This window comes from Barbus barbus (genome assembly GCF_936440315.1).
Source record: "Barbus barbus genome assembly, chromosome: 48".
Taxonomy (NCBI): domain Eukaryota; kingdom Metazoa; phylum Chordata; class Actinopteri; order Cypriniformes; family Cyprinidae; genus Barbus; species Barbus barbus.
This window is the reverse complement of record NC_136726.1, coordinates 10,169,141-10,197,081: the sequence shown is the minus strand read 5'-3', so window position 1 is coordinate 10,197,081 and position 27,941 is coordinate 10,169,141. Positions and strand designations below refer to the sequence as shown.

General features: G+C 35.6%; 1 pseudogene across 1 annotated transcript; it reads right to left on the bottom strand.

The window, feature by feature from the left end:
• Positions 1-399: 399 nt before the first annotated feature.
• On the bottom strand, positions 400-27,941 carry LOC306866601 (protection of telomeres protein 1-like; annotated as a pseudogene). The gene is made up of 17 exons: positions 27,822-27,941; positions 26,482-26,560; positions 25,991-26,088; positions 21,254-21,361; positions 21,073-21,117; positions 20,456-20,561; positions 19,358-19,491; positions 5,218-5,375; positions 4,229-4,320; positions 4,113-4,136; positions 3,717-3,804; positions 2,512-2,671; positions 2,299-2,434; positions 2,123-2,205; positions 924-1,024; positions 598-676; positions 400-506 (listed from the first exon to the last, which is right to left on the bottom strand). The product of its transcript is annotated as a protection of telomeres protein 1-like (transcript).

The following is a 27,941-nucleotide window of genomic DNA, read 5'->3' as shown; positions in this document are numbered from 1 at the left end:
GTCCACCTAGCGGACGGAAACATAACTGCAGTGTGTTTCCAGCAACAACCACCGGCTGTTGATGCTGTTACATTCACATGGCTAGTTAAATAATGACACAAACAGGTCTAAGCAAAACAAGTAAACAGAAAAGAGTTTTTCAATATACTCTTTACAGAACTAGCCAATTACTTTTCAAGGTTCTAACCGGAAATCCATGTGAATCCTGCAGAAAAGACTGAACAGATGTATTATAAATATAAAGGTGTTTTATTGTTTTATTTTACAATATGAATTTATGGATTGTGCTTGACCATCATGTATTGACATTTCTTAACACAAAACATTCCTTTTTTTCTTGTTCATCACAGGTGGTCAGCTATGATTTCTTTACTTTGAATCAAATTGTCCATAACTTCTCTATTCTTCTTTCATTTCTGTATTAGTGATGTGATAGCAAATTTTATTTCTGTCGTTGTCCTTTACAGTGTAGACAGAGAGGCAAAGATCCAGCCATGGACGCTCCTCTACAAAGACAGTACAGAGAGAAAAAACATGATCGTACGCTAAATAATGTGGGAATTTAGAGAAAATATTCATAGGAAATGAAATCTTTACCCAAACTGCTGTCTGGTGGTTGAATTGTGTCCATGATGGTCTGAATCTTGTCCTGCAAATCCTGACTGCCTGAGGCAATCTCTCAAACCTATTTCTGAATAGAAAACAGCACCCTCTGCTGATGCACGTATGAAGCATTTCTACTGAAGAGAGACTACTTTGCACGATTTTAACTTGAGATGTTTTTGCTTTTAGAAATAATAATAATTGCAGTTCTTTAATCAAATGTTGAAAACACATCCTGTTTTGCACAACAACAAAAAATCTATATACACAATATTTATACAAATTATATGCAACACAAATATCTGTAATCATATATGTACACTCACAGCGTTTTCCCACAGCAGAGCCTCTAATGTGTCAGTCTGGTCCTCCAGTTCAAACTGGATTAACAATCTGTACTGCATCAGCTGAACTCCCAGAGCTGCGTGACAGAGACACAGATCAACTGTCTAAATATACAGTCGTACATTTTCAAGAGTAGCTGAAGTGTCCTATTTTTTTAGGCCAACTAGGACCATCATATGAGATTTAAAAATAAATAAATAAAAATAAAAAATGAGAGAAAAAAAAGAAGTTAAAATTGCAGTGATGCCTGGGTCAGCTTTTTTGAAAATACACCTGCTGTATTAGTATGTATAATTCTGACCAGAACTAGGCTCATTAAAATGAACAAAACAAAGAAATAATAAATAGCAACACCAACAAAATACCTCAATTTAATTACTGATCATTTTAAAACTGAAATGACATGTTATTTTGATCTAAGCCAAGGCCTTCAAGTTCTTAAATTTCAATTGAGGTAGCAAGTATGATACAAAAATGTAATTTTAACATAAGAAGTAGAATAATAAGGGAAAATTACTGTAATATTAAATAGAATGAAGTGTATTTTATAATATTTAGTAATTTATGTAATTTCTGTATGAATAAATGATTAAGAATGTCAGCATTCAGAAATATTAGATATTAATATCTGAAGTGGCATCTAAAATTCTTCTTAGTCTATATGCATTTCATTACAATACAATAGATTTACTTAGTGCAGGGTTATTATAGTTAACTATAACTAAAGGTAAAATTAAAACCCATTAAAAACATTTCTGTTACTTGAAATAAAATATATGTTAATTCTAATTAAATATAAAAAAATATTTTTATTTCAGCAAGTTGCCAAAGCAACATTTTTCAATTTAGTTTAGTTTAACTTGATGCGCAAACAAAAATTGAAGGGGAAAAAAACTATATGAACCTATATTTGAATTGAAAACAGAATGAAAACAGAAAATCTAAAAATAAAAACCCATACAAAATATTAATAAAAACATTAACAGTATATTCATAATACTAAGATAACACTTTGTGGTGCTGTATGCCAAAATAAAATCATTTTGATTACTGTTTTATTTGCTTTATTGTAAAAAATAAAAAATAAAAATCAACATATCAGGTAAAAGTTGGCATTAATAGTCAAAATAAATGATGCAATAGTTTATTTAAAAAAAAAGAAAAAAAGAAGTACCTTCAGCAACTGCCTGTTCATCCCAGGTCTCCACTCCAGTAAACACAGGGTTTTGAAAAGTGTTCAGAGAGCACTGCTTACACCTGAGACACACACACACATATTTTCATGATAATAGATGTACACGTTGAACACCAGGGGAGTTTACAATGAAGCAGGTAAGCTTGTCGTCGTACCCGTAATATCTTTTGTCTCCAGAGAACAGGAAAGGAGCTGTGAGATCCATCAGAGTCATCCTGCCGTTCACTGATCTCACGGGAACCAGGTTTTTGTAATCCCGTGATAACACGCAAATCTCATCCAGCGTCGTTCCTGTAGATACAAAGCGTATTTGTAAAGAAATATTCAAATATACATATAAAAATACTTCTCTTTATAGTCAGAGATACCTTCGACGAATATCAGCTGCATGTGAGTGCTTTCCCCCACCATGTCTCTGGATATGTGCACTGAGATGGTTCTGCCAGGCTCTCTAGAACTTGCTGATGAAGTGGCGGCCCAGACTCCCGAAGGACTTTAGCAACAGTACTGTCATCGGGAACATCTTTCCTGCCACATACAAAAAAAGCTACTGTTGACTACCGTTCAAAAGTTTGGGGTTGTTAAGATTTTTAATGTTTATGAAAAAAGGTAATTACTGTAATTACTCACATTGCCAGCAACATATTGGAATAAAAAATAGTTTTTTTTCTGTCTCTTATACTCACATAGACAGTATTTATTTATTCAAAAACATAATATGCCAATTTAAAGTAACTTTTTTCTATTTGAATATAAAATGTAATTTATTCCTGTGATGGCAAAGCTGAATTTATTTGATTAAAAATACAGTAATATTGTGAATATTCTTTCAATTTAAAATAACCGTTTTCTATTTGAATACATTTTAAAATGTAATTTATTCCTGTGATGCAAAGCTGTATTTTCAGCAGCATTACTCCAGTCTTCAGTGTCACATGATCCTTCAGAAATCATTCTAATATGCTTATTTGATGCTCAAGAAAAAAATATTATTATTATCAATGTTGAAAACAGTCGAGCTGCTTAATATTTTTGTAGAAATCATGCAGATTGTTTTCAGGATTATTTCATGAACATGACGTTTAAAAGAACAGCATTTATTTGAAATAGAAATCTTTTGAAACATTATTAATACATCCTTGCTGAATAATAACATAAATCTTACTAATAACAAAGTTTTGAATGCTAGTGTAAATGTAACAAGGAAAAAGCTTATTTATTAGGATTGTGATATACAAAGTTAAAAATGTATTTTTTTGCAGTTTTATTGCACTAAACAGCCACCAGGTGGCAAACAGAACATACAGCAAATCTAGAACAACAAATCTGAGGCTCAAATCTGCTCCTCAAGAGTGAAACACAAAATATAATGTTTCAGGAACTACTATTCTAAGATTAAAAATCAATTTAGTTGTATTCATTTTTGTTTTGTGATTTTTATCTTGCAATGTGTATTAAATTACAGTGGTGCAATTAAGCATTAAACAACTACCAAGTATACAAAAAACAATATTACAACATTTCTTTTCATGCATGAGAGTCAAGAGTGGGTTGTGTAAAGTGTCAGACTCACATTGTTTTACAGTTGGAGCAGAAGAGTTTCAGGCACTGGTATAACTGCTGAGGCTTGTATTTCTTCACCCGGGCTCGGACGTGTTGTGCTCACACGTCTGCACTGAACAATCATTATAGACATATCAGCATTTACATTAGAGTTTGTCAGAGCTGTGGCTTAGTGGATTGCATGTGCCGTTTCTCCAAATATGAATCCAATATTGTGGATTTACTTTTCACTTTTACTGTAGAGTAAGACGTGAATGTTTTTTACCTGTATAAGAAGGTCCTGTATCTGATCTGCATCTGAAATGATAACAATAAAATTATTTAATCATTCAAGCGTACTTACCTTATTTATTCATCTGTTGCAGAAAAAGCTTCGAGGAGATCTTAAACTTAATAATATCTATACCTGTTTCTTCATCATTTGGCAAGACTAGAAGGAAACATAAGCATATACTGATGAGGGCGAGCTGAGCATGACACAAAATTGGACAGAAATTGGAAACCAAAAGAGGCGCCACCAACCTACTGCCTCTGGCGGCGTGTACCAAATCTCCAGTAACGTGCCATCGTTCACTTCATCATACTCATCCAGGTCCACATGTTTCTCCAGCACACTGAATATGGCTCAGTATAGAGAGAGAGAATGAGAGCAAGCGAGAAACAAGAGGAGAGAGACATGATCACATGAATGTCAGATAGACAGCTAAGTGGCCACAGAAGTAATTTTTTAATGTAAATCATTTTGACTTATAGAGTGTCTCAATTATATTGCCATCAAAATGCTCATGAGTTCAGCAAATTCCTATATGTGAAGACTGCATATTATATAATATTACACACACACACACTACTGTTCAAAAGTTTGGTATCAGTATGTAAATAAAGCAAGGATGTATTCATTTGGTCAAGAGACAGTAAGTACATTCATAATGTTTAAAAAAATAACTTCAAATAAATGCTGTTCTTTAGAACTTTCAATTCATCAAAGAATCCTGAAAAAAAATTATCATCGTTTCCACAAAAAATATGAAGCAGAACAGCTGTTTTGAACATTGATAATAATAATAATAATAATAAATACAGCAGATCACATATTAGAATGATTTCTGAAGGATCATGTGACACTGAAGACTGGAGCAATGATCCTCAAAATTTAGCGCTGCATCACAGGAATAAATTACATTTGACAATTTACAATAGAAAATAGTTATTTGAAATTGTAATGATATTTAAAATAATGTTTTCACTGTATTTTTAATCAAATGAATGTCATCTTGGTGAGCATAAGAGACTTATTTAAAAAAAAAAAATCTTTCCAACCCCAAACTTTTGAATGGTATGTGTGCGTGTGTGTGTGTGTGTGAAAAATGGTAAAATTAAGTAACATTAATGACAAAAACATTTTAAGATTCCACACTCTTTTCTGTCACTAATTGAATTTGTTATGCCAATAATATATTTGGTAACTGAAAGAAAATGCAAAATAGAGACATTGTGGTCTCTAGTCTCACCACTTGAGGGACTGTAAAGCAGGGCTCTCTGCAGGAAGGCTGCGTAAACCTCGTCCATATGACGTCCCCCCATGGAGGTGGAAACTGAGGTGTTCAGGCTGATCTGGGGCTCTCTGAAGGAGCGTGTGGAGATTGTAGAACCGCAGGAATGTGCCTGGCTGAATGCAAACACAAACAGAAAGATGTTTTCATTACATTAGCTTTTTCAATTCTAAAAACTGATGAACCTAGAAACTGCAGTTCAAGTTGTCTTGTTGAACTGTTTTTGGTAGGTCTTTAAGTCCAAACTGTTCTTTTCAGGTCCTGTCACAACAGGATTCAAGGCAGGACTTTAACAATAAAATTCCAAAACATTTTCCAAAAATGGTTTCTTCTTAGTCATTCAGACAGAAATGTGTCCATGTTTTGGATTACTGTCTGGCATCAACAAATTACACTTCATCTTGAGTACAGATATTCAGACATTCTCCTTCGAAATAGTCTATAGTATATAGCAGAATTCATGCCTCTTTCAAAAATAGCAAGTCATTAATGTCCTAAAGCAGCACCAATATGTTTCACTATACATGTCACATTGTTACAGATCTCCAGAATCCAGATACAAGACAACTTATCTCCTCTTAAAACGTTTTAAACTCGTCTGTCCATGGACTATGATCCCAAAGTTCATGGAGATCATCCAGTATTGATGTGGTTTCTGGCTTGGTACTCTTCTATTAAGTCAAATTTTGCAATCTCCTCCTTGTTGAGTTTTCTCCATTTTGTGTTAACAACTCACATTGTGGTTCAACAAAGTTTAATAACCTCAGAAATGGCTTTGCAACCACTCAGCTTTCCCCTCATTCCTTTAACACATCATTATAAACATGTAGAAGCTTTAAAATGGCCACTTTACACAAGATATAAGGCCCGTCTGTGTTCAGTCTCCTAAAACTAATTACCAACTAAATGTAACCATTTACCGTGTTTCAAACCTAAAGGGGGCAATTACTTTCACATGGGTGAAATAATGAAATAATGTTTGACTATCAAGACTATACTTTGTGCTTTTTTAGGTTGAAATTTCATTTGAAGATATGAATCCATTCAGACAGAAATATGCAATTAAAGATGGAATCAGGGCAGAGCAGATATTTTTACAGTAATATATGAAATAATGTAAAAAAATAAATGTAACTAATGATGAAAAAATTAAACAAGAAAAATTGTAAAAAAATAAATAAATCACTACTAGACTTACTCTATTGTCTGTTACATTAATAAATATATACAAGCGTTTAATTATCAGTACAGTAGGGGGAGCTACGGCATCAGAGTTGAGCAACATTACAGTAAGATGGTAAGAAATAAATGTTTGTCCCTCGAGATCATTAGAAGGAACATGAAAACAGCGAGAGCTGGAGTCACTTAATGAACTCTTGCGCAACAATAGATGCATGATCGTCTTCATAACGAGTCTTTAACGAGTCAAGAAGAGGATATGATATCAGAACACCTCCAAACAGATTGGGTCAGATTTCTGTTCTGCATTTACAATGAGGTTCTGGGAGTCCTCCTATCGCTGTACGCTTCTGACGCCATCTTTGAGTTTTCGGGCAAAAGCCATGTCTTTGTTTACCTGAATTCACCACCCAGGCTCTGTTTGTTCAGAGATTTGAAGTAAGCCTAAGTGCTGGCATTCACAAGAACTGGTTGGATGCGACACAGCCTCTAGACAGTGCTTCTATACAGCCTAAAAAAGCATTATGAAGGTGCAAACCAAATAATTTGAACAAACTGAATGTTGGCGTCAGTTATTCAGCATCAATATTTCATTGAAACAGACTTTTTTCATAAACAGAACAAGGTGGGTAACCACATTTCAAGAAAACTGGCTTGTTTTCCACGAGTGCAAATTTGATTCTTCTCATTACCATCTTGCTTGAGAATAAGCTGACAACTGAAAACCGGGGTGTGAGATTGGAGCTAAAAAGAGAACTTGGAGTGATAAAAATGGCCTTGAAGAAACATGGCTGGATCCATTGAGAGAGAACCAAATGTTTTCCATCATATCCAGCAGTAAAAACAGACACTAAACTCCCAGACCTGTGCATTCTTTCTCTGGACAAACAATCAGACAAGAACTGAATATCACAGTGGTAGTCTGTGCCACCATCATTCATGAAACATCTACTTTAGTTTCAACACACAACCTTGAGATATGACTGACACAGTATTCTGTTATCTGGTCAGGAATGGAAATAAATGGGAGTGTAGTACCATTTTATTACAGACATCACAAACGCTATCTGAACTCAATATAAAAGAATAGTCCAAAAATTAAAATTCAGTCATTATTCACTCTGATAAATGGTTCAAATCAGTTATACCTAAAAATTAGACAGGAGTAGCAAAAAATGATACATTTTTTGTTCCTCAGTCATACATTTTCAACCTATTTCATTCTTACAAATTCAGATTCTTGATCTGAATTCATTTTGTATGCAACTATTACTATGCATTTACAAATCATTCTCTATATTAAAAGAACTTTGAAGTCATTTGACTACAAACAGACCAAATTTAAGTAAATACTCGATGAAAAAAAAAAGTTTCACTGATGTCAATGGCAACTGATCTGCACACACAATAAGAACCAAATGATGCTGATGTGCCATTCTTAGTCTATATGATTTGTACAGTACATTTATCAGATAAAGATATGGTACAAATTCAGAAGACTTGGAACAAGTTGCGCACAAGTTGCATGAATCACTTGTATGATACCTCTGTGGTATGATTGTGATATTTGTAAGCTGCAGTCCCAATTCACTTTCATTATACGCAAAAGGAGCTTCTACACTCTTGAAAATAAAGGCTCCAAAAGGGTTTTTTTTACAGAGAGGTTCCACAGAATAGCCTATTTGTCTATTTTATCTATTTATCTTAGTGTGAAGAACCTTTTATTAACATAAAAACAAAATAACCTTTTGTGGAATGAGTGTTAAAGGTTTTTCATGGAACCACAGATGCCAATAATAAAAAAAAAACTTATTTCTAAAAGTGTAGGAGAATCAGCAGCTCCACAGAAAAAGTCATACCGGTTTATGGGACAATGAGTAAATGATGACAGAATTTTCATTTTCGGATGAACTACTCGTACATCCCGATCAGGCTTGCAACATTTTCCTTGAGAAACGGCTTGGAACATAAAACTATCGGTGGAGACGAATCTACATATACTTGCTATTCTCCTACTCACGCTCACTGCACGGTTGGTTACGCACAGCAGGGGAAGGAGCCGGGCTGCTCGGCACAGGTGTGCTGTAGCTGGCGTGAAGCTCCTCTGATGGTGCTGGTAAGGGCAGCAGGAAAACTGTAACGTTCCTCAACTCTCTCATCCTACATGGAAAATTCCATTACACAAATCTTTGTTGATGTGTGCAGCTGGATAACACAAACCTTGTCCAGACCCTCATCTATATGGAAAAAATGAATGCATGCTTCGTAAACATGAAAAGCTTGCCTTTCACTAAAACGAACCAATTCCTGTAAAACATGCGCCACTGAACATGAAGAAATACAGGCAAAGAGAACATTTGAGAAAGCACTTTGCGAAGGCATTGACTAATAATGAAAAACCCTTGAGTTTACAATTTAAAGTTTATGTACTGTATAAATGTAATATATATTAAAGGTATTGCACTGAAAAACATATGGCGCTGGCCAGATGGGAGAAAAAGCTTTGTTTAGCAACATAATGAAGTATTACACGACCAGATGAACATACACTTTTGGCCATCTATATTGGATACAGTGTAACTCACAATTAATTACAATTCAAATTTACAATGTAAATAATTTAACTAAAGTTTTTTTTTTTTTTTAAATGCTTTATTATTATTATTATTTAATTTTTTTCTATATTCTAAATTATTTTCTATGGTAAGGTAGGCAAATGATGACAGAATGTTATTTTTTTTAAACTACTGCTTTAAGTTGTGTTTAAGTTAACATGAACAACATCCACAAATAATCCATATTACTGACATCAGATTAAAAATAAGGTTGGTTTAGTACAGAGCAAGTTATTTTTACAAAATAGCATTACAAAAAATTTCATAATGCGTGTATTACAAAGGTACATAAGGTAAAATTTCATGTGGACTTTTAACTGTAATTTTCCTTTAGAAGCAATACTATCTAATATTGTACTCATAAAAACATTGCTCTTTTTTATTTCTCCAATCCAGGCTGAGGAATATGGGCTCCCAAGCCTCTAAAAAACAGACTAGCTGTGCAGATTTCTGAAAGAGTCTGTAACTCTGCAGCTATTCTCTCTGCGCTCGGTTTTCTTTTCAAAGACGTGCTGCGTTTTGTCAGCAAATACTGTGCTTAAGACGGACCCTCCATCGTCTGACAGCTGAAAATTCTTAAAGTGCTCCACCACATGCTTGCACAAGTCATATTTAATAAGAGTGCTAAGAATATCAGTTTTTTTTTAAGTGTGTGTGGAATAATTTTAGATTTGAGGACTTTTTTATTATTATTATTATTTCAGATCAGTATGAGAATGACTGATTTAATTAAAAATAGGGATGGGTCATCATTATAGTCAGATTACATTTTTTTTTTTCTAGCAGAATGCTTTAAAATGCATGCTGACAGAATTGTTAGACAGTTAAAACAAGGGATACACTAATATTAAAATTCTGGGCAATACTAATCATTATTTTAATGTCATGGCAGATAACTGATAAATGGTTGATGTAAAATTTTAAGATCTTTCTATAAATGCCCAATGCTATATTTCTATATAGAGCCCAGGCAACCCACCGATTCATTAAATTTGCATACTGTATACACTTAGTCTCAGCCTATTGCAGAACAAGTGTCCTATGAAGCCAACAAAACAAATAAAAAAGCCATGATATTTCATTCACATCCTCTTACACACATTCTCAGTGGATAAGTGTCATATGCTGACTGTCTGAAGCGATTACAGGCAGGGGCTGTCTGGGTGTTAAGTTAACCCAGGTGCTTGATTTCTCTCTCACTATGAATAATTGATAGTCACATGTGTATCGAGGCAGGATGTCACAGTATACTGCATCAGCTGCAGGTGCTCATGCATTTAGGATGTTTAGTAGATCGCACACCATTTACTTGAAATCCAATGACAAGTGGTCAGAGAAGCCACATTTGAGATTCATATTACTACAAGGTATAAACTAGGGAAGTCAATTGATTGTCGTTTCGATCAATTAATCGTTGACCTTACTGCAAAATTCATCTATTGCAATAGTGACAGGATGTGCAAATGCCACTCAAAACACCAGCTTCCTCACCTGAATGAAAGGGGTTTTTAGTTTAAATAAAAGGATAGTAGCAGGATTGTAAAATGAATGGATGTGATTATGACCATTTGATAAAATGAAGAGAGCGTGCCATTTTATTGTTGTTCACTTTTAATCACTGTTTTCACATAGCCTACTGTGGGGGCAAATGAAAGATTTTGTGGCCATGAATTAAGAATTTATTAATATGACTTAAATTGTTCCCGCATTTCAGTTAAATCATGGGTTTTCTAGGGAACAAATTAATGAAACATGGACAGTGGCCACAAATGAATATGTCATAGGAACGAATTAACAAGTTGTAGGAATTAATATGCAGTGGGGGAAAAAATGATTTGATCCCCTGCAGATTTTGTTTGCCCACTGACAAGGAAATGATCAGTCCATAATTTTAATGGTAGGTTTATTTTAACAGCGAGAGACAGAATAACAAAAAGAAAAACAAATCCAGAAAAACGCATTTCAAAAAAGTTATAAATTGATTTGCATTTTAATGAGTCAAATAAGTATTTGACCCCTTCGCAAAACATGATTTAGCACTTGGTGGCAAAACCCTTTTTGGCAATCACAGAGGTGAGACATTTCTTGTAGTTGGCCACCAGGTTTGCACTCATCTCAGGAGGGATTTTGTCCCACTCCTCTTTCCAAATCCTTTGCAAGTCATTAAGTTTTTGAGCAACGTTTGGCAACTCAAACCTTCAACTCCCTCCACAGATTTTCTATGGGATTAAGGTCTGAAGACTGGCTTGGCCACTCCAGGACCTTAATGTGCTTCTTCTTGAGCCACTCCTTTGTTGCCTTGGCCGTGTGTTTTGGGTCACTGTCATGCTGGAATACCCATCTACGACCCATTTTCAATGCCCTGGCCCTGACGGTACATGGCCCCATCCATTGTCCCTTTGATGCGGTGCAGTTGTCCTGTACCCTTAGCAGAAAAACACTCCCAAAGCATAATGTTTCCACCTCCATGTTTGATTCTGGGGATGGTGTTCTTGGGGTCATAAGCAGCATTCCTCCTCCTCCAAACACGGCGAGTTGAGTTGATGCCAAAGAGCTCGATTTTGGTCTTATCTGACCACAACACTTTGACCCAGTTCTCATCTGAATCATTGGCAAACTTCAGACGGGCCTGAACATGTGCTTTCTTGAGCAGGGGGACCTTGTGGGCGCTGCAGGATCTCAGTCCTTCACGTGTGTTACTAATTGTTTTCTTGGTGACTACGGTCCCAGCTGCCTTGAGATCATTGACAAGATCCTCCCGTGTAGTTCTGGGCTGATTCCTCACCGTTCTCATGATCATTGAAACTCCACGGGTGAGATCTTGCATTGAGCCCCAGTCCGTGGGAGATTGACAGTTATTTTGTGTTTCTTCCATTAGCGAATAATCGCACCAACTGTTGTCACCTTCCCACCAAGCTGCTTGGCGATGGTCTTGTAGCCCATTCCAGCCTTGTGTAGGTCTACAATCTTGTCCCTGACATCCTTGGACAGCTCTTTGGTCTTGGCCACGGTGGAGAGTTTGGAATCTGACTGATTGATTGCTTCTGTGGACACGTTGTCTTTTATACAGGTAACAAACTGAGATTAGGAGATCTCTCCCTTTAAGAGAGTGCTCCTAATATCAGCTCCTTACCTGTATAAAAGATACCTGGGAGCCAGAAATCGTTCTGATTGATAGGGGATCAAATACTTATTTGACTCATTAAAATGCTAATCATTTTATAACTTTTTTGAAATGCGTTTTTCTGGATTTTATTGTTGTTATTCTGTCTTTCACTGTTCAAATAAACCTACCATTAAAATTATAGACTGATCATTTCTTTGTCAGTGGGCAAACGTACAAAATCAGCAGGGGATCAAATAATCCCCCCCCCCCCCCCCACTGTATCTGTCCTGCTCGCGTCTGCAGCCCTGTCAAAGCGAATTGCCTGATATGAAACAATTATCTAGGGAAATTATAATTAAACATGACTTATTACTGCATTTCAATACAAAAGAATTTTGTATTGTATCTGTTTTAATGTACTTTTAAAGTTTGTATCACATAAAAATAAAGCGTACTTTGTACATTAGTAAATTATTTTAAAATGGAACTGCTTAATCGACCATTGATAGCTTTAATCGATTGCATCTCTTATCGACAATTAATCGATCGTTGATTAATCGTTGACATCCCCAGTATAAACAGCAACTCGTTATGGGATCAAGCAAAATGCATCTTCACACCAGACAAAGAGGTGGGCGATATACCGGCAGACACAATTAACTGGTAGAAATTTGTCCACCGGTACAGATTTTTGACTATCGTCTCTATCACAGTTACATGATCACATGACGCTACATGGCCACAAAAAACATATCGTTTGCATGCATTTTTAAGCATTGCGGTTTAAAAGCCGATATAGTTATAGAAATAACTATATCGTGATGTATATCGTTACCATGAAATAAAATTACTCATATCATGATATAAGATTTTGGTCATATTGCCCACCCCTATTTAAGCTTATGATATTCTGGTCCCGTGGCTCAGGTCCCTCCTTCAGTTGAATTTATTCAACGGTTTTATCATTCTTAGAAATGTAATAGCTCACCTCTCCTCAACAAGCCACATGATTAGAAGTATCACACTTGCTGTAGCTCAAATGGTTTGAGACAAGTGATGCCCTGAATTTAAATACTCCGGATTAGGGAGTTCAAAAATCCTGCAGTAAAAGTGACTCTTGTCCTCCATATTGTACACATGCAGCGTCTGGCACTACTTTAATCTCTATTATTAATGCATGAGGCATCCATTCCCCAGTTTATAAGCGAGATGACACCAGCGCATTTGGCAACTGGCCTGGGACTCAGATGATGCAAATAGCACAAAAAGCATGCAACAGAGACAATTTCACAAGACAGACAAGGAAAACCAAGAGGTGAAAGAGTTGGTGTTTCCTCTATGTTTTCAGAGATTCCTCAAGAGATTCTAGTCTCCCCAAAAAAACCACAACAGCAACACTAACACTGACTAAAATAGGCCTTTAAACTTGACGCCACAAAGAATGATGAACAAAATGAAGTCAAAATAGCACAAATTTATTATCATTAAAGTGATACTTCCCTGCTGATTTGTAATAAAACAAAATAATATATGTCTCCTTCAATGTGTGCCACACTACACCTATAGGGTGAGTGATATATGATATAAGTCGAAGTCAAGAAAGTGTGTGCGTGCAGACCCCACAATGAAGGCCCTCGTCCACCGTGACAACCGTATTGATTTGGCCTTCTCTCTCCTCTCTCATAAAGCTATCTCTCTCAGACCACTTAATCCTAATGGCTGGCTTTATTCGCTTTTTCTCCCTCCTCAACACCGAGCTCAAGCAATTTCACACAATATTAGAGACGATACGGCCTAGGATATTGATAATGGTGGGGAAATATTCTGACTCAATGCAATCTTTAGTGGATAAATTGCATTTCTGATCACTGGGTATTACGTTACCATATAAAAACAGCAATTTCCTCCAACGTTTTTGTTATCAGTGCATTTTACTGATACTTTCATTAATGAACACCCTACTAATTCATTGTCTCTCAATTTCCTAACAACCTGTTGGATGCTTTGCATCTTGCTCAGACATGTCTAAACCAGCAGTTCCTAGCAAGAATAAACTGCAAAGTGGAGGCCAAGTGTCCACAATTCTGGCTCTGCTAGACAAGGGGTGCTCTACTGGGTAAAGATCTAGTCTGGCAAATGTTGCACATTTACACTGGCCAATTCACGCCGCACCGACAGACACAGACAAACGGCAACAGACAAATTTGTCTGGTTTTGTCAGATCTGTGTGTTATCCCTGTTGGCATTTGCTGCCAGTGGTTGGCATTTATTGAACATGTTGAATCGGTGTTTGTTGGGTCTTGGAATTGCTAGGTGTGATATAATGTAATCTGGTGACCGTCGGAGTTGGTCTGTGTGGTGTGAATGGGCTTTTAAACCCCACAAGGGCTGAACTGTCTAGCCATTGTGCTCTCAAGCAAAGCACCCAAAGAGCAAAGACAGACCGCAACGTAATATGGTGCTGCTCCATGATGACGCCATTCTTGTGGGCATAGGCACTATGCAAAACAAACAAATTAGCCACTTTTCCACTGTCGGGCCAAAAGTGAACGTACTAATGCATGCCAGTGCCAGTCGTGTTACCACTGCCACTTCTGGGGCTTGACCAGGCCTCGTCGGGACTTCCTCGGGGCCAATGACCAGGGTATTTTTTATTTCCAAAAAGGCTTTGACTTCGTTGAATAAACATGAGCACTGCACATTTCAAAATCAAAACCTGGCGCGGGTGTTTTTATATCACTGTATTTCTGAAGGAAATTTTCGATGTCATTTTCATTTCATATTTCCTGTAATGCCTGATAAAGCAGCGGTTTGTGCGCGGAGCGCTGTTTTGTGTACAGCCGTTACTGGTGAAATCTCTCCCACTCTAAAAGCGCATCCTGCTGGCAGAGAATGAATTTGCATATATACCCCCCCCCCCCCTCCCCCATACATTGTGGAAATGTAATATAAATGCTCATTCTTTCAAAAGAAATTTGACAAACATATGAGGGTTTATCAAACATTTTCTACTGTGTTATGTGTACACGCATCTGGACGTAAAAGCCCTAATGGAGCTGTTTTGTGTATTCCTGTCATCACAAATAAACAAGACAGCTGCGACTAAACAAGTACGTGTGTTTTCTTTTTATGTGAAATGATACATTTCAGTTTGATATATATACTGATGCAATAAATTTGTAATTTTTTAAATTGTTAATCAATGGTATATAAAATATCAATGCTAAAGTCTTTAAGTCTTTAAGAAAATTACAGTAGCTAGAGATTACAGCTAATAAAGTTTTAAATATGGATATTTTTCCTACAAAAATGCATCGATTCACTTCGGAAGGCCTTTATTAACCCCCCCGGAGTTGTGTGGAGTACTTTTTTTATGATGGATTTATGCACTTTATTGGACTTCAAAATCTCAACAGCCATTCACTGCCATTAGGAAACATTAGGAAGAGTCAGGACATTTTTAATACAACTCCGATTGCATTCACCTGAAAGAAGAAGTCATATGCACTAAGGAAGGCTTGAGGGTGAGTTAATTATTGGGTAATTTTTATTTTAGGGTACAGTACCCCTTTAAGGGTGAGTTTAGAGTAGCACTGGTCCAACAGTGGAAACGCAGTATGATTTTGGCCTCGTGGCTTGAAATACGAGGCTATTTGGCCTGTCCGGCTTGTTGTTAGACATGGTCTGACAGCGGAAAAATGGCTATTGATGTGGATTTGCTGTCACATTTCTATGATGTCCCTGAGACCATAGAGTTAGAGTTGCTCTTTTTGGCCTTGTGCAAAGTCTCCACTGATACAAGCTTGGACAGCAGACTACTACCCATCAATAAATGCAGCATTACATCACCAAAGTGTGGATTCAAAGGAGGATCCCAAGAGTTAAAGGTGAAGGTCATAATTTTATTTAAGAACTCTTAGAAACCAAATATCCAAAGTTCATAACCAAAGAAACCTTCATACTACTGGGCTTGTGCATTGCTGAGCAGAATGAGGATAATATCAGCAAGCTATATATATTAGTTTGTCACTCTTCTAGTGTTAAGCAAATAAAATGTAAAATGAACTCTAGATTTACATCACAAAAGCAGTGATATGCAAACAGTGTCAAAAGCTTGGTACTCTCTCAGATAATGTCACTATGAAATAGCATTCATCCATGCAAAGCTCTAGTTCATGATGAAATTATAAATAAGAGATGGCACAGGCGTAAATACATCTCACCACAAATCCTACAACTATCTGCAAAGACCAGTTTCTTTATCTGTAAGTAAGGGCAGCTGATGTATTGGGATATCTTTCTTTCTGTCAATCTAACTGATAGTTTGTGGCTGAAGAGATGCTTTAACAACATCATGGCCAGCAAGTGATGGATAGGCCTGTTGTTTGGCATTGACACAGCATAGGGGAGGCAACACATACAGGAGAACCATATGAAGAACTCAAGATCTTTAACTAAAGATCACAATTCTCTGAAACTTCACAGTAGAAGAAGTAATTAGATAAATTTCATATGTATCCTAATTACAGAAACACAATGAAGGAATTCAGTAGGGGACATGGCTTCATAGAATCTCAAGAACCTGAATAGTCAGCATCTCGCCGTTTCCTCTTTTGAACACTCGGTCCACTCCACCCACCTTTGTTCATAATCCACACAGTACATATTCAAAAGAACCATTATGCTGAGAGGCAAATAAAAACGGCTTACTGCTTAAAACAAAAACTAACACTCATACATCAGCGTCCTATTCAAACTATTAAAACAATGAATTGAATATGTACTGTAGTTGTACAATAATAAAAATGATTCATTGTGCTTTTAATCGTGTATTGAAGGTGTCAAAAAAAGTTTTTTTCTGGCCACTCAACTGTCATGGGAACAACTATATATTAACAAAAAAAGAAAAGAAAGAATCTGAGCCTTCAAAAAGTAGCATAAAAGCCCTGCTCCTGTTTAAATATTCATAGAAAGGATGACGGCAGAAGACAGAAATGTTGCCACTAGTTCTTGAGATTATATGTTTCAAAAGTCGTTATAAGACAATCAATTGGAGAGGACATTTTGATGGGTTTTTGCAATGGAAACAGGGAGGGCAGAATTCAAGTGAGAGCAGCAAACGCAATCAATAGACTGAAGAGGAGTGAACGCCTCTCAAATAAGCCATGAGAAGAGCCCACAAGAGTCCTACCTGACACCTAATTCATCATTAAAGGTGCTGGAGTGGGTGCGTGGGTCTCCTGTGCTGGATTGTTCTAACAGGCATTAATAGTAACAGCGTCACAGAGGACACTCGTGGTGGTGGTTGTAGGCTGATCAAATGGGTTTACTGCTTCCGTAGGACAGGCTTTCTTGCAGGAAGAGCACCCAAGTTGTTTCATAATGAAACTTAACATTTGTTTTTATAAACAGAATGTTTTCCAACAATTGGCAGACATAACCTTGCATTTCTTTTCTATATAACAAGGGTGTCCAATCCTGTTCATGGAAGGCCCATCTGCAAAGTTTACTGCCAACACACCTAGTCTAGAAATGCCTAGTATTGATTAGTAGGTTCAGGTGTGTTTAGTTAAGGGTGAAGCCAAACTCTTGCAGGATTGTGAAACCCAAGCTAAAGAATAATAATAATGTACATTTGATCAGATATAACTGCAGTACACTATTATAAGATGCATTATGTGAATGCTTGGCTAAAGAGATGTGTCTTTAATCTAGATTTAAACAGAGAGAGTGTGTCTGAACCCTGAATGTTATCAGGAAGACCTTTAGTGAACTTTGCCATCCTAGGTACTACCAAAAGTCCAGAGTTTTGCGACCTTAGGGAGCGGGTTGGATTGTAGCGTGGTAGAAGACAAGTTAGGTACGCAGGAGCTAAACCATTTAGGGCCTTATAGGCAAGTAATAATATTTTGTAAATGATACGGAACTTAATAGGTAGCCAGTGCAGAGACTGTAAAATTGGGGTAATATGATCATATTTTCTTGACCTGGTAAGAACTCTAGATAGTGCCCATGTTGCTAGTCATTTTGTCTAATTCATGTGTATTTATGGGTACACAGAGCAGTTGAGATAAATCAGGCAGGTTATTTGTGAATCTGTCTTTGGTGGCTGGAAAAATAGTTCTGCCCGGACGATAACGTGGAGCCATATAATTAATATCAGTAATACGCAGCATGCACAATACAAGGAAATGATCAGTAACATCATCACAATAATCAGTGAGATCATCACCCGGCTCCAGTCTGCAATCTTTCAGATTCTGAGAAGACGAGGATGTGAGCTAGAACTCTTCTGGACCCTTAAGTTTTTGGGCCAGGCCTTGCAGCCTTGTCTTTCCATTCAACAAAAGATCCTCGGATCTCAGCTGATGTCTCGTAACTCTTCTTCACTTTTCACCTGGAAAGAAACTCCCAATCACCATCGAGTCAGAACATCTTTGTGGAATGCATCACTCTTCAAACCAGGAAGAATGATGATCGCAAGTCCAAAACCTTTAAACCATCAAGATTTTCATCCGAGGCTGCATCCGGACACTCAGTCAATGACCAAGGCAATGCAAGTATCGTACATTTAACTAAACGAAATAGAGGTTTGGTATAAGCTATAGACCCCGTTATAAACAGCGCTGATGGTTTTACTCAGGTGGTTAACTGACTCTTTTCATAGCGTCGTTCTCTGGTTTCCTGATGGTTCTTTGACACTTTCCCCGTGTATGAGTGATTGTATGTTTGTTTGTTAGACTAGTTTGTGTTAGTGTTTAGTTAATAAAACTCTTGTGCACAAATTACATGAGTTTCTGATTCTGCTTTGCAAATTAATGTCTCTTTACGATTTCTGAACCTTACTACATGCTCTAATGCATTAATACTTAGGAAAGTATTTTCTGTGGCCATGAAAATATCCTTTCTTAGAGTTGATATGAACTTGCACTGAATGTTCGCTGGACGAATGAGATTAGATGATGGCAATTTAATTCTGCTACAGTTACTACTGGCGGCTGATATAAATAATTGTAATTAATTATAATAATTGTAATTATTTATATACATTTCCCTTTTGAGCTAATTTGCTACATGAGGTTGAGTAAATTATCAGGACATTTTAATTCTGGAGTGAACTAATCCTTTATAGCAAATATGTGATTTGGGCCGACTTTTAATATTCAAAGGAACAAATAAACAGGCCAAATCTGCTTACCTTAAATCTGTGAAGTCGGATAATATCCCCCACTCAGTCAGAAGATGACTGGGTGATCCTCCAGTTTTTCAGAGAAGATGTTGCAGCCCACTTAACATCCATTTGATCAGCGATCTTTAGTGTAGAGCAGTAATCTAGTGACAAATAATGAGGTACTGACTGAAAAAAAACTCTAGCATGAGTGATATGCTTGTGACTATAGTGACCAAATATAACCTTCATCAACCTTTTATAATCACTTACAGAGTGTTCTGAATCCATGAAACTAATGGAAACAATTTACCACAATTTGCATTTTTGTTTAATTTGATGATAATTTTGCCTTCACTAACATCATTTGTATGAGTTCTTTCTGCTTTTGCCTAAGACATGTTTAGCATTTCAAGACTGAGAATATCTACAGGTCAATATATATAGGAGCTGCAACCCCACTGAGCATTGATCAAAGATCAATTGGTTACCTTTTGGACATGATACACAATTTCCTCTCCTGATTACACTGAACGGGGGTGTTTACATTCTGTCCACTTATCAAAACACTGACACTTCAGTAAACCAATTGAGGGTGCCAGAGATAGATTTTTGGCACTTTATCCCACATTACATGTCATGATCCAAGCCATGATCAATGAAGTAAAGTGTATTTGCATGAATTTAGTATGGTTATGCACCATGAGAGAGTGTTTTGCCAATAATTGGTTTGTGTCACCTTTTCTTCAGATGCATTCTAAGACTTTACGGTATAAATAATCTCATGCAAACAATGCAGAGAAAACCTCATTGTTCACGGTCAGTAGCACACGCCAAGGTCTCAGTTTTGTTTTGGTTGCCTCTGAAATGTTATTTGATCACTGAAGTGCAAAGAATATTTTACAAACTTGCCTCGAAGAAGTCTCTGTCATGACATACTCTGAGAGAAAAGTTCAACTATCCTGATATCCATTAGAGTTTTTTTTTCTTTGTTTTGACATCTATTTTGAAAGTGACCATGAAAGTCATTTAGAAAGTCATCTTTTCTCTGACCTCACTCTCCAGAGGGCTCAAATAACAGTGGAAGAGCCTATTACAGCCTTTCTGAGATGAAGGAAATTCACTGGCCTGAACCTTTAGAGGGGAAAGGCTGTTTGAAGAAGGTCACCACGCCATAGACGTTCACCACTGTCTTGGGCTTTAAATTGTTTAGGGGAACATAAGTGTATTTGGCCTTCAAAGAAATAGAGGAATATTGCCATTAAACAAATATTCTGGCTTTAATACAAATTAAGCGTTAACAACAGCAATTGTGGCAAACAATGCCTTGTTGCAACATTATTTTCTGTAGACATTACTTAACAAATGGATGGCAATGCATTGTGTTGAAGCAAAAACATTGTTTTAATGTCAACAAATCCAATGCATGCATTAAAATGAACACTGAGCTAGTTTCCCTGACTTCATCTTCATTTAGTCTAGACTGCATGTGTCTAGAGGCATGTAGTGTTGAAGCACTTGATCTGGCTAAAGCAAATTGAAAAGAAGTTTGCAAATTAAAAAGGACGTTGTACTCGAGTGAAGGAACAACTAATCACACAACCAGACAGAGACAAATTGACAAAAGCCAATAGACAGAAGCCAATTTACATAAAGAATCTCCCTGATCTCTGAGGGATAAACCGCATATATGGTATTAGGACAAAGTGGGAAAGATTTGTAATTTAAAGAAATGTATACAGCACCTCTGAACTGGAGGGACCATGGGAGGGGGCGGCTGAGGGACATACCTATCAAACACATCCATATAGAAAAATACATGGACAAAAATAAACAGAGAAAAAAAAGATATTAGAGTAAGAAATATAGTTTGCAGCAAAAGACGACAATGGTAAGGATTTTAAAATGCAAACAGATGACACTCACATAGACACAAGCATCTTTGCCATCCATCTCTAGCTGACAAGGATGTAGTTTGTCTCTGAGAAAAGATGGAGACTTTTTGATGGTGAAGTCTGCCAAAAGGACAACATCCTAAAAACAAAACAAAAAAACAATTGTTGTAATTCATTTTATGATGTGTTATACCAAACATAATAAAAATGTTCAGTAAATAACTTAAATCATAAATTAAATGATTTAAAAAAGAATAAGAAATATCTCATATATTTAATAAGAGAAAGAAATTATATTTATATGAATTTTTTAATATATGCAGCTTGCTAAATTATTTAATTAAAATGTAAATAAATTTTTTTAATATTTTACTAAAACACATTTTGTAAGAGCAGGCACTGATAATTTTACTTTAATTTGTATTATTAAAAATATTTATATACTGTGTGCATGTACATTAAAAGCATGTTATTATTAATAACCTGCTTCCTTTCACATTAAGACAGAATACCACAGAATAATATTAAAAGATTCCATTATGAACAAAAAAGAATTAAAACAAAAATTCTTCTGAGATTGTAAATGCAAAAACATTTACCAGAAAAGCCTGATATATAAAAATATGTAAAATAAAAATAAAAAATAAGACATAAGAAAAGAAAAATAAGTTATGACTTTTTTTGCACATGCGTGGTCTAACGGTTCAATAGAATTAATTTTTTTTTTCCTGTATTATTTCCTTATTATTGTCCCTAGATCAAGTATATGGAATTTTCTAAGCCTGTTTTATCACCCACCAGGCGACCATAAATTTACTTCTTTAAAAACATAACAGCACCACAACAAGCCACGTGATTTAAGATATCAATGTGTATCTTGTGTGGGTTTATTCAAATGGGTTTATTCAATTCCCCAACCCTAATATGAGTTATAGCAATAGCAGTTCTTGCCTTGGCAAACACCACTAACAATGACCTTGAATGGCAAGAACTAACCAATCAACTGGCATCTCATTCCTTAATATTCAGGAACAACTTCAAACTTGTGATTATTTTTAGACTTCAGCATCTGGATAAATTAAGCTGATTTACAGAACGTATCTAAGAGTTTAATCCTTGCTCAAAGATATCCAAAGATTAGACCGATAATATTTAGCTCTATTATATAGAAGCTGCCAAGTATCATGATAGCTCATCAATTCAAAGCTTTATCTTGTGCCATTGTTTTAAGAATCGCTGTTACCCATGCCAAATGACAGTTTTATAATCCGTCTTCCAAAAAGCTCCTGGCAACAGCAAAGAAAAGTAGAGGTTGTTTGTCAAAAAAGTTGTTTTATATGCTGCACTTCAAAAATGTTGCTGTTGTACAATGAAACGACTGCTGTTGCACATGACGACTACAATAATTGCAGATCACCATGTTCGACTTCCATCTTTGAGAACAGGAAGATTCAGAACCGAACTTTAGACCATTCCTGGAAATACGAGTGATGACAAGGCACGTTTTTTTTCCAGTAAGCAACAGAACATTTTGTGGGTGACACAAAAGAGGATCCTTGGGGAGTAAATGGCTGAGTTTTGACTGAAGGCATGTCTCTCAAGGCTGTTTTTCTCTCTCCAAGCCATTGTCTGTCAGTGGGGAGATGATCTGAGCTGTGACCATTGTGTTGCGGAAAAATACTGGCTATACAACCGCAGTGCTTTGCACCCTCTCAAACCATCTTCACATAAATGAGGTTACATCAGATGACCTGTTTTCAAAGTCAGTGAATTCAGGCAGAAATATTTGCCTCATAGATGACAGGGCTTTCATGTACTTGGATTCTTTTCATTGCCTTTTTAATACTGTTAAAATCTAATCCACTTCTACAAAGAAGCTTTCTCAACAGCATTTAAGAGAATATTTCACATTTTAACCGTAAATTACCTTTTAAACTGATTATTCATTTAAAAGACGCTTTTAGGGATAAAAAAAAAAGTATGGTTCTTGAATTGGCTCTTCTGGAAAATGAATCTATAGCCTTACTTTGTATATTAACTAGATGCAGCATGACAAGATTTTAAAGGGGTCATCGCCAAAATTCACTTTTCAAGTTGTTTGAACATAAATGTGTGTTGGAAGTGTGTGTACACATCCATCCTATAATAATAAAAATCCACCCAGTGTTTTTTTTAATCCCTATTTTAAAATCCCCTTTCTCAAATCAGGCTGTTCTGAGGTTCCTGTCAGAATGACGTAGTTCTGTACAGGCCCCTCCCACGATGGTTGATTGACAAGACCGTCTTATCTTAGACCCGCCCTGAGTGAGCTGAGAGCTGTCTGTAATTGTATCAGCTCCGGTGCAGGGGAAGACAAGATATCTCCGATTAAGCGATTGAAGTGTTTAGTTGTTGGATGTAATAATGAATATAACAGTCACCATTTAATGCGGACATCTCAGCCGCTGAAGACCCAGAGGATTAACGTTACTTTCGCTGTGATGATCGATGCTCGATCTACATACGTCTATGTTCGCCCGAATCATTTGAGATCCAGCTTTATCTACAGAAGAAGTGAGTATAAGGGTTTTTTATGAATCTTTGCAAATTGCCTTTCCTAATAATGTGCTAGTTAGCCGGTTTTGCGGCCGAAGTTTAGTATGCTCCATAGATGTATATACCCAGATGCCTCATTATGGACTGTTTCTATGGGCCGCGATAAGTAAGCCATCCGCCATTTTTGGAACAGTCTGCGAATCTTTGAGCGCATTGACTGTGTGGGTCTACAACAGCAAGTTATACACTTGTATATCTATGAATATTCATTAATAATTATGGTGAATGCGAGATGGCTGACGTGTCAACCTATCTGGAGCAGTCGAATAGGGAATCTACACATATCTATGGTCTGTTCATCACTCCACGGAAGAGAGGGGCGGAGTCAGCAGAGCTCACGAGCATTTAAAGAAACATGAACTAGATCAGCGTGCTGAAAACAGAGCTGATTTTGACAGGGTAAAGAAGGTGTTTTTTACACTACCATTGAGAATTTATAACCAAAGTATGTTATAGACTTTTCATTTAGAACCCTTAAGAATCATCAACTTGTGTAAAACGGGCATCCGATGACCCCTTAAAAATTGTCATGCATCATTTGTCAGTTCCTACTTGTTAGGACAAATCTCATATTAAAATGGATGAGATGTGACTTGCCACATCATGCTTGAAAAAGACTTGAATTTTAACCACAAGTGGGGCAACTATTAATTATTCTGATATCAGATTTATCTTTCGATTATTTAATTGATTTACCAATCAATCAGTAAAAAAAAAAAAAAAAAAAAAAAAAAAAAATTGTATTGATTTTTATTTTATTTAAACAAAATGTTTTTTTGTCGACTTATGTTTTGGACAGTTTTTCCTTGTTCACTTGTGCTCAGTTAAGGGACTGACAAATGTTAGTGTATTGTATACAGAGGTGATTAATCGATAATCAAATTCATTGTTGATTATTTTCATAATCGATTATTGTAGGACTTTGCTGATTATGAAAGAGAGAGAAAAAACAAAAGTCGCAAATGCCTAAAAAACCCCATTTGTGGCAGTAATTTAAAACGTAACTGAAATTTGTCATAGATGTATATTCATGATGCATCATTAATAGCATAGATTAATTTAGAGATATTTTATCCTTGAGAGCATTAAGGCAGAAATGTTTTAATAGCACATATGCGGCATTTCATTTCTTTTTAGCCAAAATATTTGTAAATAAGTACTGACATTAATATACAATTAGTTATTTTGGTGCATATAAGTAACAATTTTAGTGAAAAACAGCATGGAAACATGACTTGTTATTTAACAAAAATGACAGCATTTTGCTTCCTGCATTAATTTTTTTTTATATATTCTATATATATATATATATTTTATATATATTTTGCTTATCACAATGATTTAATGCACTTTTTATTTGGTTAGTGAGCATCACTAGATTTAGTGATCTTTGTCTCAAGAGAATTATAGGACAAAGATTTTATAATATCAACGAATCAAAACTCTTATTCACTGTTTTTCACGTGAGAGTCTTTCTGCGGCATTGGTCATATATTAAAATGTTTTAGTCAAAGTATTTGTAGATAAATATGGAAATAATCATCATTACACTGGTGCATATAAATGATAATTTTGTGAAAACAGCATGGAGACATTATTTAAAACAAACATTTAAATTGTGTCTTGATTTAAACATTTTTATATATTCATGATAATTTTGCTAATCATAATGATTTTAATGCACTTTTATTTGAATACTAAGTATCATTACACATTAGGACAGAGAAAGCACATAATCAAAACTCTTATTTTCAGTCTATTTTCTGTGTCTTTGTTTCTGGCATTATATATATATTATATTTGTAGATAAATACAGACATTTACTGTATATAAACAGTCATTTTGGTGCATATAGCAATTTTGTGATAAACAGCATGGAAACATGCCTAATTTTTTAAAAACTTTGAATGCATTTTGTTTCTTGCAATACAACTTTTAGCTATAATGATTGTTTGGTCACAATGATGAAAAAAAAAAAAAAAACATTTATATATTAAGCCATTATAGAGAACATACACAAACACTGAGATAAAAAAATAAATAAAAATCAAGACCTGCTTAAGCTTTATCACCCAGACCTTCTCCTCCATCTGTTTTACAGCATGGAGCCTTGAAAAATATGTATCTTTCCCCAATGCTCAAATGAATATTTGAAGGTTTTATAGAAGCCTACCCCTTGTCTGGCAGACTGGGAGAAGTTTTTGGCCAACGTGCCAAAGAAAATGACATTGATTGATGTATGTTCAGCACTTCTCTGAAGGGGGTCCTCCTCTGAGAAAGACAGAGTGAGACCAGCTACAGCTTTCATTTCAAGACTCAAAATCCACACGGCTGAGAGCTAAAAATCACAGACACAAGCGAGTCTGAAGCATGCTTTGAACAAGCCTCTCCAGGCAATCAAATTGGCCCCATATTGCGCCTCTTTTCTCTAGATGCGGCGGTATATTAGTTAACATTTTAATGGGGAAAATCCATGCAGTCTGGATGGCAGATTTTTCTATACAAATCTTTTCAAAGCTAAAGCGGCAGAGCTGCTTTAAACAGGAAAGCGAGGTGTGAATGACAGCCAGATTGAGTGTCGCTGCTGACAAAACAGATCAGCTTGATACGTTGCAGGTTTCATGATCTTTGTCTTTGAATTTAAATTCAAATGGGGAAACTCACCTTTGATCTCTGCTCTAAGCATTTTGATGCCATCTTTCTGTGCGCAGGATATCACAGGAACTTTGAGAACAACTCTAGCCTATTAAGAGGAAAGAACTCATAAGCACTTTAAAGAAATTAATAGCTATAGTTACAATTCATTACGCCACTTCTGCAGCATACAGTATAAGCTTAAGAAAATGATACATTTGTAAATCGATTTAATGCCCTAAAATTTAAGCTGTTACATATAAATAAAAGATCTGTGATGCTTGATAAGCTTTGTCAAAAGTATGTTTCTGTAGTTTATGCAGATGCAGTTCCACATGAAAATGATGGCAGATAATCAACATCAGACAATAACTACAGGCAGTCCAATAATTGGTTTAACCATATTTTTTACTGATTGACAGCTGTCAGCTTTATGGCACCATTTGGTGGGTCTCTAAGGAATTTCACCCAATAATGATGTTTCTTTTGTTTTCTTTTTTGAAAAGTAGCCCATTTAACTTTTTAAAATTAACATATGAGATATGTGCAGCCTAACAATTAGACGGTGTCCAAACCAATTAAAAATGTATTGCTAGATTTTTATATATAATTACATATGACCATTTAGATCTCAATATAACTCTGCAAAATGTTAGTATTATTAATATATTTACAAATATAATAATATTAATAATAAAATAACTGTCTATATTAACTTTACATGTAATATGTGTCTAATAAATCTGTGACCATTTAGATCTTGGTACTGGTTATTATTTATTAATAGTAATAATAATAATAATAAATAATTATAATATAAGAAAAAGAAAGTTTTACATTTTAATAATAAAACAATTATAATATCTGTCTATATTAATTTTAAATTTAATATCATGCCAAATAAATCTGTGACTATAAATACTGACCACCAGATCTCACGACAAAACAGCTAGGCATTTATTATTAATATTAAGAAGAATAAGAAGAAGATGTTTCAAAAATAACATAAATAATAATAATAATAATCCTTGATTTTTGACAATGTTCTGTAGTTTAAATATAATGGTCATTTAGTCATTATTGTGTCAAAGTATCATTCAAAAAAGAAGTTATATAACTGCATATAATAATAAACCATTGTCGTCAGTCATTAAGCAACATTACAAGTTTTAAACAAACAATTAAAGTAGAAATGTTGTCTTGCTTTAAAGAAAAGCATGTAGTTTTTTTTAAAGAAAACACGTAGGGCGATGAAATAAGTAATACTAACAGTTTTACTGCAATTCAGTATAAAGTTCAGAGGAAGTCTGATGCCTGTTATGTAGGCATGCATTTGTTGGAGCAGAAACCAGTAAAGAGTGGCTTCAAACCTTAACACATCTGTGTGAGGGTTCAGAGGTCGTTGTGAGGCTTGTTATAGATGTGTGCTGGAGATGAGAAGGGACCTTGGCGTCTAGTTCACATGAATCATTGACTTTTTGTACAGGCAT